This window comes from Phyllobates terribilis, unplaced genomic scaffold, assembly GCF_046119375.1.
Source record: "Phyllobates terribilis strain yellow unplaced genomic scaffold, ASM4611937v1 Scaffold_1__5_contigs__length_1240528914, whole genome shotgun sequence".
NCBI lineage: Eukaryota > Metazoa > Chordata > Amphibia > Anura > Dendrobatidae > Phyllobates > Phyllobates terribilis.
This window is the reverse complement of record NW_027362761.1, coordinates 1,155,189,968-1,155,202,772: the sequence shown is the minus strand read 5'-3', so window position 1 is coordinate 1,155,202,772 and position 12,805 is coordinate 1,155,189,968.

Genomic DNA, 12,805 nt, shown 5'->3' with positions numbered 1-12,805 from the left:
GTCCCTAGCCGCCCGGCGGCCGGGTGTCCACGCTCGGTCCCCAGTCGCCTTGAGGCGGCCGGGTGCCCATAAACAGTCCATAAGCGGTCCCCAGCCACCCCTATTTCTCCTGGGAACTTCCCCCACACTTTTCTTAGCCTGGCCTGCTTTAGGGCAGCATTGGACGAGCCCACCAGAGAACCAGACTCCCCCGGTGGGCCCTGGCTTCTCCATCAGGGGAGTTGAGAGTGCCAAGGTGAAGAGCATGATGATGATGATAGAGGTTAGCATCTGCTTTGTTTTCTTGGAATGCAAGCGCATGTATGTAGTAGTGGCTCGGCCTGAGGTGGTCAGCGTTTTGGCGCATATCCTACCTCCTCCGAGGATTGCTGGATGTTTTCCTGCTACTATCCCAGTTCTATGACTCCGTTAAAACAAAGCTTCATGTGATAAATGATGGATGAGGTGGTGGCAAAGGAGAAAGAGCAGGAGGAACAGGGACCATTCACATCAATATCAGGCCAGTCAACCACACAAGTCTTGTAGGATATGTTTCTGTACCAAAAGGAGTGGTTCGGCTACACAGTTATAGGGCATACAGTGAGTGCAATGCCTACCAAAAATTTCGAGGCACTCCAATGCCCCTTGGAATTGACATGGAGGTCAGAGGGCCTTAACTAAACAGTTTTTTTCATTTATAGCAACTGGGTCTCCTGTACACTGTTGGCCTAAGCAGTGAATGGAAGGCTTTCCAAAAATTATGTGAAACTGCAATGCCCCTTGAAACAGACGTGGATTACAGCGCACTAAAAACCTTCTACCCATTATTGGGGAGTGGGTCTCCCTTAGTTTTCGCCTTTGCATTGAAAAGCAAAAGCTGACTAAAATTAGGAGGAAATGCAATGCCCGTTGGAAGAGTCGTGGAGGATAGAGGTAATTAAAAACAACATTTCAATGCCCCTTGGAAGAGCTGTGGAGTTCAGAGTGGTTTAACAAGATGCTTTTAATGCCCCTTTGAAGAGACGTGGAGGTCACAGTAGCTTAACAAGATGGATTTAATGCCCCTTGGAAGAGTGGTGGAGGTCGCAGTAGCTTAACAAGATGGTTTTAATGCCCATTGGAAAAGTGGTGGAGGTCAAAGTAGCTTAACAAGACGGTTTTAATGCCCCTTAGAAGAGCCATACAGTACAGCATCTTAAAAACATTATTCCCATTATTGGGGAGTGGGTCTCCCATAGTCTTTGCTTATACCTTCCAAGCAAAAGCTGCCAAAATTAGGATGAGGTAACTTGCAATGCCCCTTACAAGAGCCATGCAGCATAGCATATTACAACCATTATTCCCATTATTGGGGACTGGGTCTCCCATGGTCTTTGCTTATGCCTTCCAAGCAAGAGCTGCCAAAATTAGGACGGAGGAACTTGCAATGCCCCTTACAAGAGCCATGCAGTACAACATATTACAAACATTATTCCCATTATTGGGGAGTGGTTCTCCCTTAGTCATTGCTTATGCCTTCCAAGCAAAAGCTGCCAAAAATTAGGATGGAGGAACTTGCAATGCCCCTTTCAAGAGCCATGCAGTACAGCATATTACAAACATTATTCCCATTATTGGGGAGTGGGTCTCCCATAGTCTTTGCTTAAGCCTTCCAAGCAAAAGCTGCCAAAAATTAGGACGGAGGAACTTGCAATGCCCCTTACAAGAGCCACGCAGTACAGCATATTACAAACATTATTCCCATTATTGGGGAGTGGGTCTCCCATAGTCTTTGCTTATGCCTTCCAAGCAAAAGCTGCCAAAAATTAGGAGGAAATGCAATGCCCATTGGAAGAGTCATGGAGGTTAGAGATAATTAGAAACAACATTTCAATGCCACTTGGAAGAGCTGAGGAGTTCAGAGTGGTTTAACAAGATGCTTTTAATGCCCCTTGGAAGAGACGTGGAGGTCGCAGTAGCTTAACAAGACAGTTTTAATGCCCCTTGGAAGAGACATGGAGGTCGCAGTAGCTTAACAAGACGGTTTTAATGCCCCTAGGAAGAGACGTGGAGGTCACAGTAGCTTAACAAGACTGTTTTAATGCCCCTTGGAAAAGTGGTGGAGGTCACAGAAGCTTAACAAGATGGTTTTAATGCCCCTTGGAAGAGACTTGGAGGTCAAAGTAGCTTAACAAGATGGTTTTAATGCCCCTTGGAAAAGTGGTGGAGGTCACAGTAGCTTAACAAGATGTTTTTAATGCCCCTTGGAAGAGACATGGAGGTCGCAGTTGCTTAACAAGATGGTTTTAATGCCCCTTGGAAGAGACGTGGAGGTTGCAGTAGCTTAACAAGACGGTTTTAATGCCCCTTGGAAAAGTGGTGGAGGTCACAGTAGCTTAACAAGACGGTTTTAATGCCCCTTGGAAAAGTGGTGGAGGTCACAGTAGCTTAACAAGACGGTTTTAATGCCTCTTGGAAGAGACATGGAGGTCACAGTAGCTTAACAAGATGGTTTTCATGCCCCTTGGAATAGTGGTGGAGGTCACAGTAGCTTAACAAGACCGTTTTAATGCCCCTTGTAAAAGTGGTGGAGGTCGCAGTAGCTTAACAAGACGGTTTTAATGCCCCTTGGAAGAGACATGGAGGTCGAGGTAGCTTAACAAGACGGTTTTAATACCCTTTGGAAGAGACATGGAGGTCGCAGTGGATTAACAAGACGGTGTAATGCCCCTTGGAAAACTGGTGGAGGTCACAGTAGATTAACAAGACGGTTTTAATGCCCCTTGGAAAAGTGGTGGAGGTCACAGTAGCTTAACAAGACGGTTTTAATGCCTCTTGGAAGAGACATGGAGGTCACAGTAGCTTAACAAGATGGTTTTAATGCCCCTTGGAAAAGTGCTGGAGGTCACAGTAGCTTAACAAGACGGTTGTAATGCCCCTTGGAAAAGTGGTGGAGGTCGCAGTAGCTTAAGAAGACGGTTTTAATGCCCCTTGGAAGAGACGTGGAGGTCGCAGTAGCTTAACAAGACGATTTTAATGCCCCTTGGAAGAGATGTGTAGGTCGCAGTAGCTTAACAAGACGGTTTTAATGCCCCTTGGAAAAGTGGGGAGGTCACAGTAGCTTAACAAGACGGTTTTAATGCACCTTGTAATAGTGGTGGAGGTCGCAGTAGCTTAACAAGATGGTTTTAATGCCCATTGGAAGAGATGTGGAGGTCGCAGTAGCTTAACAAGACGGTTTTAATGCCCCTTGGAAGAGACATGGAGGTCGCAGTAGCTTAACAAGATGGTTTTAATGCCCCTTGGAAAAGTGGTGGAGGTCACAGAAGCTTAACAAGCTGGTTTTAATGCACCTTGGAAGAGACGTGGAGGTCACAGTAGCTTAACAAGATGGATTTAATGCCCCTTGGAAAAGTGGTGGAGGTCACAGTAGCTTAACAAGACGGTTGTAATGCCCCTCGGAAAAGTGGTGGAGGTCTTAGTAGCTTAACAAGATGGTTTAAATTCCCCTTGAAAGAGACGTGGAGGTCGCAGTTGCTTAACAAGACGGTTTTAATGCCCCCCGGAAGAGACGTGGAGGTCGCAGTAGCTTAACAAGATGGTTTTAATGCCCCTTGGAAGAGACGTGGAGGTCACAGTAGCTTAACAAGACGGTTTTAATGCCCCTTGGAAGAGATGTGGAGGTCGCAGTAGCTTAACAAGATGGTTTTAATGCCCCTTGGAAAAGTGGGGAGGTCACAGTAGCTTAACAAGACGGTTTTAATGCACCTTGTAATAGTGGTGGAGGTCGCAGTAGCTTAACAAGATGGTTTTAATGCCCATTGGAAGAGATGTGGAGGTCGCAGTAGCTTAACAAGACGGTTTTAATGCCCCTTGGAAGAGACATGGAGGTCGCAGTAGCTTAACAAGATGGTTTTAATGCCCCTTGGAAAAGTGGTGGAGGTCACAGAAGCTTAACAAGCTGGTTTTAATGCCCCTTGGAAGAGACGTGGAGGTCACAGTAGCTTAACAAGAAGGATTTAATGCCCCTTGGAAAAGTGGTGGAGGTCACAATAGCTTAACAAGACGGTTGTAATGCCCCTTGGAAAAGTGGTGGAGGTCTCAGTAGCTTAAAAAGATGGTTTAACTTCCCCTTGGAAGAGACGTGGAGGTCGCAGTTGCTTAACAAGACGGTTTTAATGCCCCCCGGAAGAGACGTGGAGGTCGCAGTAGCTTAACAAGACGGTTTTAATGCCCCTTGGAAAAGTGGTGGAGGTCATAGTAGATTAACAAGACGGTTTTAATGCCACTTGGAAAAGTGGTGGAGGTCACAGTAGCTTAACAAGACGGTTTTAATGCCCCTTGTAAGAGACGTGGAGGTCACAGTAGCTTAACAAGATTGTTTTAATGTCCCTTGAAAAAGTAGTGGAGGTCACAGTAGCTCAACAAGACAGTTGTAATGCCCCTTGGAAAAGTGGTGGAGGTCGCAGTAGCTTAACAAGACGGTTTTAATGCCACTTGGAAGAGACGAGGAGGTCTCAGTAGCTTAACAAGATGGTTTAAATTCCCCTTGAAAGAGACGTGGAGGTCGCAGTTGCTTAACAAGATGGTTTTAATGCCCCCCGGAAGAGACGTGGAGGTCGCAGTAGCTTAACAAGATGGTTTTAATGCCCCTTGGAAGAGACGTGGAGGTCACAGTAGCTTAACAAGACGGTTTTAATGCCCCTTGGAAGAGATGTGGAGGTCGCAGTAGCTTAACAAGATCTTTTAATGCCCCTTGGAAAAGTGGGGAGGTCACAGTAGCTTAACAAGATGGTTTTAATGCACCTTGTAATAGTGGTGGAGGTCGTAGTAGCTTAATAAGATGGTTTTAATGCCCATTGGAAGAGATGTGGAGGTCGCAGTAGCTTAACAAGACGGTTTTAATGCCCCTTGGAAGAGACATGGAGATCGCAGTAGCTTAACAAGATGGTTTTAATGCCCCTTGGAAAAGTGGTGGAGGTCACAGAAGCTTAACAAGCTGGTTTTAATGCCCCTTGGAAGAGACGTGGAGGTCACAGTAGCTTAACAAGATGGATTTAATGCCCCTTGGAAAAGTGGTGGAGGTCACAATAGCTTAACAAGACGGTTGTAATGCCCCTTGGAAAAGTGGTAGATGTCTCAGTAGCTTAACAAGATGGTTTAACTTCCCCTTGGAAGAGACGTGGAGGTCGCAGTTGCTTAACAAGACGGTTTTAATGCCCCCCGGAAGAGACGTGGAGGTCGCAGTAGCTTAACAAGACGGTTTTAATGCCCCTTGGAAAAGTGGTGGAGGTCATAGTAGATTAACAAGACGGTTTTAATGCCACTTGGAAAAGTGGAGGTCACAGTAGCTTAACAAGACGGTTTTAATGCCCCTTGTAAGAGACGTGGAGGTCACAGTAGCTTAACAAGATTGTTTTAATGTCCCTTGAAAAAATAGTGGAGGTCACAGTAGCTCAACAAGACAGTTGTAATGCCCCTTGGAAAAGTGGTGGAGGTCGCAGTAGCTTAACAAGACGGTTTTAATGCCACTTGGAAGAGACGTGGAGGTCTCAGTAGCTTAACAAGATGGTTTTAATGCCCCTTGGAAGAGACGTGGAGGTCGCAGTAGCTTAACAAGACGGTTTTAATGCCCCTTGGAAAAGTGGTGGAAGTCACAGTAGCTTACCAAGACTGTTTTAATGCCCCTTGGAAAAGTGGTCGAGGTCGCAGTAGCTTAACAAGACGGTTTTAATGCCCCTTGGAAAAGTGGGGAGGTCACAGTAGCTTATCAAGACGGTATTAATGCACCTTGTAAAAGTGGTGGTGGTCGCAGGAGCTTAACAAGATGGTTTTAATGACCCTTGGAAGAGACGTGGAGGTCGCAGTAGCTTAACAAGACGGTTTTAATGCCACTTGGAAGAGACATGGAGGTCGCAGTAGCTTAACGAGACGGTTTTAATACCCCTTGGAAGAGACATGGAGGTCACAGTAGATTAACAAGACGGTTTTAATGCCTCTTGGAAGAGACATGGAGGTCACAGTAGCTTAACAAGATGGTTTTAATGCCCCTTGGAAAAGTGCTGGAGGTCACAATAGCTTAACAAGACGGTTGTAATGCCCCTTGGAAAAGTGGTGGAGGTCGCAGTAGCTTAAGAAGACGGTTTTAATGCCCCTTGGAAGAGACGTGGATGTCGCAGTAGCTTAACAAGACGATTTTAATGCCCCTTGGAAGAGATGTGTAGGTCGCAGTAGCTTAACAAGACGGTTTTAATGCCCCTTGGAAAAGTGGAGAGGTCACAGTAGCTTAACAAGACGGTTTTAATGCACCTTGTAATAGTGGTGGAGGTCGCAGTAGCTTAACAAGATGGTTTTAATGCCCATTGGAAGAGATGTGGAGGTCGCAGTAGCTTAAAAAGACGGTTTTAATGCCCCTTGGAAGAGACATGGAGGTCGAAGTAGCTTAACAAGATGGTTTTAATGCCCCTTGGAAAAGTGGTGGAGGTCACAGAAGCTTAACAAGCTGGTTTAAATGCACCTTGGAAGAGACGTGGAGGTCACAGTAGCTTAACAAGATGGATTTAATGCCCCTTGGAAAAGTGGTGGAGGTCACAGTAGCTTAACAAGACGGTTGTAATGCCCCTCGGAAAAGTGGTGGAGGTCTCAGTAGCTTAACAAGATGGTTTAAATTCCCCTTGGAAGAGACGTGGAGGTCGCAGTTGCTTAACAAGACGGTTTTAATGCCCCCCGGAAGAGACGTGGAGGTCGCAGTAGCTTAACAAGATGGTTTTAATGCCCCTTGGAAGAGACGTGGAGGTCACAGTAGCTTATCAAGACGGTTTTAATGCCCCTTGGAAGAGATGTGGAGGTCGCAGTAGCTTAACCAGATGGTTTTAATGCCCCTTGGAAAAGTGGGGAGGTCGCAGTAGCTTAACAAGACGGTTTTAATGCACCTTGTAATAGTGGTGGAGGTCGCAGTAGCTTAACAAGATGGTTTTAATGCCCATTGGAAGAGATGTGGAGGTCGCAGTAGCTTAACAAGACGGTTTTAATGCCCCTTGGAAGAGACATGGAGGTCGCAGTAGCTTAACAAGATGGTTTTAATGCCCCTTGGAAAAGTGGTGGAGGTCACAGAAGCTTAACAAGCTGGTTTTAATGCCCCTTGGAAGAGACGTGGAGGTCACAGTAGCTTAACAAGATGGATTTAATGCCCCTTCGAAAAGTGGTGGAGGTCACAATAGCTTAACAAGACGGTTGTAATGCCCCTTGGAAAAGTGGTAGAGGTCTCAGTAGCTTAACAAGATGGTTTAACTTCCCCTTGGAAGAGACGTGGAGGTCGCAGTTGCTTAACAAGACGGTTTTAATGCCCCCCGGAAGAGACGTGGAGGTCGCAGTAGCTTAACAAGACGGTTTTAATGCCCCTTGGAAAAGTGGTGGACGTCATAGTAGATTAACAAGACGGTTTTAATGCCACTTGGAAAAGTGGTGGAGGTCACAGTAGCTTAACAAGACGGTTTTAATGCCCCTTGTAAGAGAAGTGGAGGTCACAGTAGCTTAACAAGATTGTTTTAATGTCCCTTGAAAAAGTACTGGAGGTCACAGTAGATCAACAAGACAGTTGTAGTGCCCCTTGGAAAAGTGGTGGAGGTCGCAGTAGCTTAACAAGATGGTTTTAATGCCACTTGGAAGATACGTGGAGGTCTCAGTAGCTTAACAAGATGGTTTTAATGCCCCTTGGAAGAGACGTGGAGGTCGCAGTAGCTTAACAAGACGGTTTTAATGCCACTTGGGAGAGACATGGAGGTCGCAGTAGCTTAACGAGACGGTTTTAATACCCCTTGGAAGAGACATGGAGGTCACAGTAGATTAACAAGACGGTTTTAATGCCCCTTGGAAAAGTGGTGGAGGTCACAGTAGCTTAACAAGACGGTTTTAATGCCTCTTGGAAGAGACATGGAGGTCACAGTAGCTTAACAAGATGGTTTTAATGCCCCTTGGAAAAGTGCTGGAGGTCACAGTAGCTTAACAAGACGGTTGTAATGCCCCTTGGAAAAGTGGTGGAGGTCGCAGTAGCTTAAGAAGACGGTTTTAATGCCCCTTGGAAGAGAAGTGGAGGTCGCAGTAGCTTAACAAGACGGTTTTAATGCCACTTGGAAGAGACGAGGAGGTCTCAGTAGCTTAACAAGATGGTTTAAATTCCCCTTGGAAGAGACGTGGAGGTCGCAGTTGCTTAACAAGACGGTTTTAATGCCCCCCGGAAGAGACGTGGAGGTCGCAGTAGCTTAACAAGATGGTTTTAATGCCCCTTGGAAGAGACGTGGAGGTCACAGTAGCTTAACAAGACGGTTTTAATGCCCCTTGGAAGAGATGTGGAGGTCGCAGTAGCTTAACAAGATCTTTTAATGCCCCTTGGAAAAGTGGGGAGGTCACAGTAGCTTAACAAGACGGTTTTAATGCACCTTGTAATAGTGGTGGAGGTCATAGTAGCTTAATAAGATGGTTTTAATGCCCATTGGAAGAGATGTGGAGGTCGCAGTAGCTTAACAAGACGGTTTTAATGCCCCTTGGAAGAGACATGGAGGTCGCAGTAGCTTAACAAGATGGTTTTAATGCCCCTTGGAAAAGTGGTGGAGGTCACAGAAGCTTAACAAGCTGGTTTTAATGCCCCTTGGAAGAGACGTGGAGGTCACAGTAGCTTAACAAGATGGATTTAATGCCCCTTGGAAAAGTGGTGGAGGTCACAATAGCTTAACAAGACGGTTGTAATGCCCCTTGGAAAAGTGGTAGATGTCTCAGTAGCTTAACAAGATGGTTTAACTTCCCCTTGGAAGAGACGTGGAGGTCGCAGTTGCTTAACAAGACGGTTTTAATGCCCCCCGGAAGAGACGTGGAGGTCGCAGTAGCTTAACAAGACGGTTTTAATGCCCCTTGGAAAAGTGGTGGAGGTCATAGTAGATTAACAAGACGGTTTTAATGCCACTTGGAAAAGTGGTGGAGGTCACAGTAGCTTAACAAGACGGTTTTAATGCCCCTTGTAAGAGACGTGGAGGTCACAGTAGCTTAACAAGATTGTTTTAATGTCCCTTGAAAAAGTAGTGGAGGTCATAGTAGCTCAACAAGACAGTTGTAATGCCCCTTGGAAAAGTGGTGGAGGTCGCAATAGCTTAACAAGACGGTTTTAATGCCACTTGGAAGAGACATGGAGGTCGCAGTAGCTTAACGAGACGGTTTTAATACCCCTTGGAAGAGACATGGAGGTCACAGTAGATTAACAAGACGGTTTTAATGCCCCTTGGAAAAGTGGTGGAGGTCACAGTAGCTTAACAAGACGGTTTTAATGCCTCTTGGAAGAGACATGGAGGTCACAGTAGCTTAACAAGATGGTTTTAATGCCCCTTGGAAAAGTGCTGGAGGTCACAGTAGCTTAACAAGATGGTTTTAATGCCCCTTGGAAAAGTGGTGGAGGTCACAGAAGCTTAACAAGCTGGTTTTAATGCACCTTGGAAGAGACGTGGAGGTCACAGTAGCTTAACAAGATGGATTTAATGCCCCTTGGAAAAGTGGTGGAGGTCACAGTAGCTTAACAAGACGGTTGTAATGCCCCTCGGAAAAGTGGTGGAGGTCTCAGTAGCTTAACAAGATGGTTTAAATTCCCCTTGGAAGAGACGTGGAGGTCACAGTTGCTTAACAAGACGGTTTTAATGCCCCCCGGAAGAGACGTGGAGGTCGCAGTAGCTTAACAAGATGGTTTTAATGCCCCTTGGAAGAGACGTGGAGGTCACAGTAGCATATCAAGACGGTTTTAATGCCCCTTGGAAGAGATGTGGAGGTCGCAGTAGCTTAACCAGATGGTTTTAATGCCCCTTGGAAAAGTGGGGAGGTCACAGTAGCTTAACAAGACGGTTTTAATGCACCTTGTAATAGTGGTGGAGGTCGCAGTAGCTTAACAAGATGGTTTTAATGCCCATTGGAAGAGATGTGGAGGTCGCAGTAGCTTAACAAGACGGTTTTAATGCCCCTTGGAAGAGACATGGAGGTCGCAGTAGCTTAACAAGATGGTTTTAATGCCCCTTGGAAAAGTGGGGAGGTCACAGTAGCTTAACAAGATGGTTTTAATGCCCCTTGGAAGAGACGTGGAGGTCGCAGTAGCTTAACAAGACGGTTTTAATGCCACTTGGGAGAGACATGGAGATCGCAGTAGCTTAACGAGACGGTTTTAATACCCCTTGGAAGAGACATGGAGGTTACAGTAGATTAACAAGACGGTTTTAATGCCCCTTGGAAAAGTGGTGGAGGTCAGAGTGGTTTAACTAGACGGTTTTAATGCCCCTTGGAAGAGACGTGGAGGTCGCAGTAGCTTAACAAGACGATTTTAATGCCCCTTGGAAGAGATGTGTAGGTCGCAGTAGCTTAACAAGACGGTTTTAATGCCCCTTGGAAAAGTGGAGAGGTCACAGTAGCTTAACAAGACGGTTTTAATGCACCTTGTAATAGTGGTGGAGGTCGCAGTAGCTTAACAAGATGGTTTTAATGCCCATTGGAAGAGATGTGGAGGTCGCAGTAGCTTAAAAAGACGGTTTTAATGCCCCTTGGAAGAGACATGGAGGTCGCAGTAGCTTAACAAGATGGTTTTAATGCCCCTTGGAAAAGTGGTGGAGGTCACAGTAGCTTAACAAGACGGTTGTAATGCCCCTCAGAAAAGTGGTGGAGGTCTCAGTAGCTTAACAAGATGGTTTAAATTCCCCTTGGAAGAGACGTGGAGGTCGCAGTTGCTTAACAAGACGGTTTTAATGCCCCCCGGAAGAGACGTGGAGGTCTCAGTAGCTTAACAAGATGGTTTTAATGCCCCTTGGAAGAGACGTGGAGGTCACAGTAGCTTAACAAGACGGTTTTAATGACCCTTGGAAAAGATGTGGAGGTCGCAGTAGCTTAACAAGATGGTTTTAATGCCCCTTGGAAAAGTGGGGATGTCACAGTAGCTTAACAAGACGGTTTTAATGCCCCTTGGAAGAGACATGGAGGTCGCAGTAGCTTAACAAGATGGTTTTAATGCCCCTTGGAAAAGTGGTGGAGGTCACAGAAGCTTAACAAGCTGGTTTTAATGCCCCTTGGAAGAGACGTGGAGGTCACAGTAGCTTAACAAGATGGATTTAATGCCCCTTGGAAAAGTGGTGGAGGTCACAATAGCTTAACAAGACGGTTGTAATGCCCCTTGGAAAAGTGGTAGAGGTCTCAGTAGCTTAACAAGATGGTTTAACTTCCCCTTGGAAGAGACGTGGAGGTCGCAGTTGCTTAACAAGACGGTTTTAATGCCCCCCGGAAGAGACGTGGAGGTCGCAGTAGCTTAACAAGACGGTTTTAATGCCCCTTGGAAAAGTGGTGGAGGTCATAGTAGATTAACAAGACGGTTTTAATGCCGCTTGGAAAAGTGGTGGAGGTCACAGTAGCTTAACAAGACGGTTTTAATGCCCCTTGTAAGAGAAGTGGAGGTCACAGTAGCTTAACAAGATTGTTTTAATGTCCCTTGAAAAAGTAGTGGAGGTCACAGTAGATCAACAAGACAGTTGTAATGCCCCTTGGAAAAGTGGTGGAGGTCGCAGTAGCTTAACAAGATGGTTTTAATGCCACTTGGAAGAGACGTGGAGGTCTCAGTAGCTTAACAAGATGGTTTTAATGCCCCTTGGAAGAGACGTGGAGGTCGCAGTAGCTTAAAAAGACGGTTTTAATGCCCCTTGGAAAAGTGGTGGAAGTCACAGTAGCTTACCAAGACTGTTTTAATGCCCCTTGGAAAAGTAGTGAAGGTCGCAGTAGCTTAACAAGACGGTTTTAATGCCCCTTGGAAAAGTGGGGAGGTCACAGTAGCTTAACAAGACGGTATTAATGCACCTTGTAAAAGTGGTGGTGGTCGCAGTAGCTTAACAAGATGGTTTTAATGACCCTTGGAAGAGACGTGGAGGTCGCAGTAGCTTAACAGGACGGTTTTAATGCCACTTGGAAGAGACATGGATGTCGCAGTAGCTTAACAAGATGGTTCTAATGCCCCTTGGAAAAGTGGTGGAGGTCACAGAAGCTTAACAAGATGGTTTTAATGCACCTTGGAAGAGACGTGGAGGTCACAGTAGCTTAACAAGACGGTTTTAATGCCCTTGGAAGAGATGTGGAGGTCGCAGTAGCTTAACAAGACGGTTTTAATGCCCCTTGGAGAAGTGGTGGAAGTCACAGTAGCTTACCAAAAACTGTTTTAACGCCCCTTGTAAAAGAGGTGGAGGTCGCAGTAGCTTAACAAGACGGTTTTAATGCCCCTTGGAAAAGTGGGGAGGTCACAGTAGCTTAACAAGACGGTTTTAATGCACCTTGTAAAAGTGGTGGAGGTCTCAGTAGCTTAACAAGACAGTTTAAATGCCCATTGGAAGAGACGTGGAGGTCGCAATAGCTTAACAATACGGTTTTAATGCTCCTTGGAAGAGACGTGGAGGTCGCAGTAGCTTAACAAGATGGTTTTAATGCCCCTTGGAAAAGTGGTGGAGGTCATAGTAGATTAACAAGACGGTTTTAATGCCACTTGGAAGAGTGGTGGAGGTCACAGTAGCTTAACAAGATGTTTTTAATGCCCCTTGGAAAAGACGTGGAGGTCACAGTAGCTTAACAAGATGGTTTTAATGCCCCTTGGAAAAGTAGTGGAGGTCACAGTAGCTCAACAAGACGGTTGTAATGCCCCTTGGAAAAGTGGTGGAGGTCGCAGTAGCTTAACAAGACGGTTTTAATGCCACTTGGAAGAGACGTGGAGGTCGCAGTAGCTTAACAAGACGGTTTTAATGCCCCTTGGAAGAGACGTGGAGGTCGCAGTAGCTTAACAAGACGGTTTTAA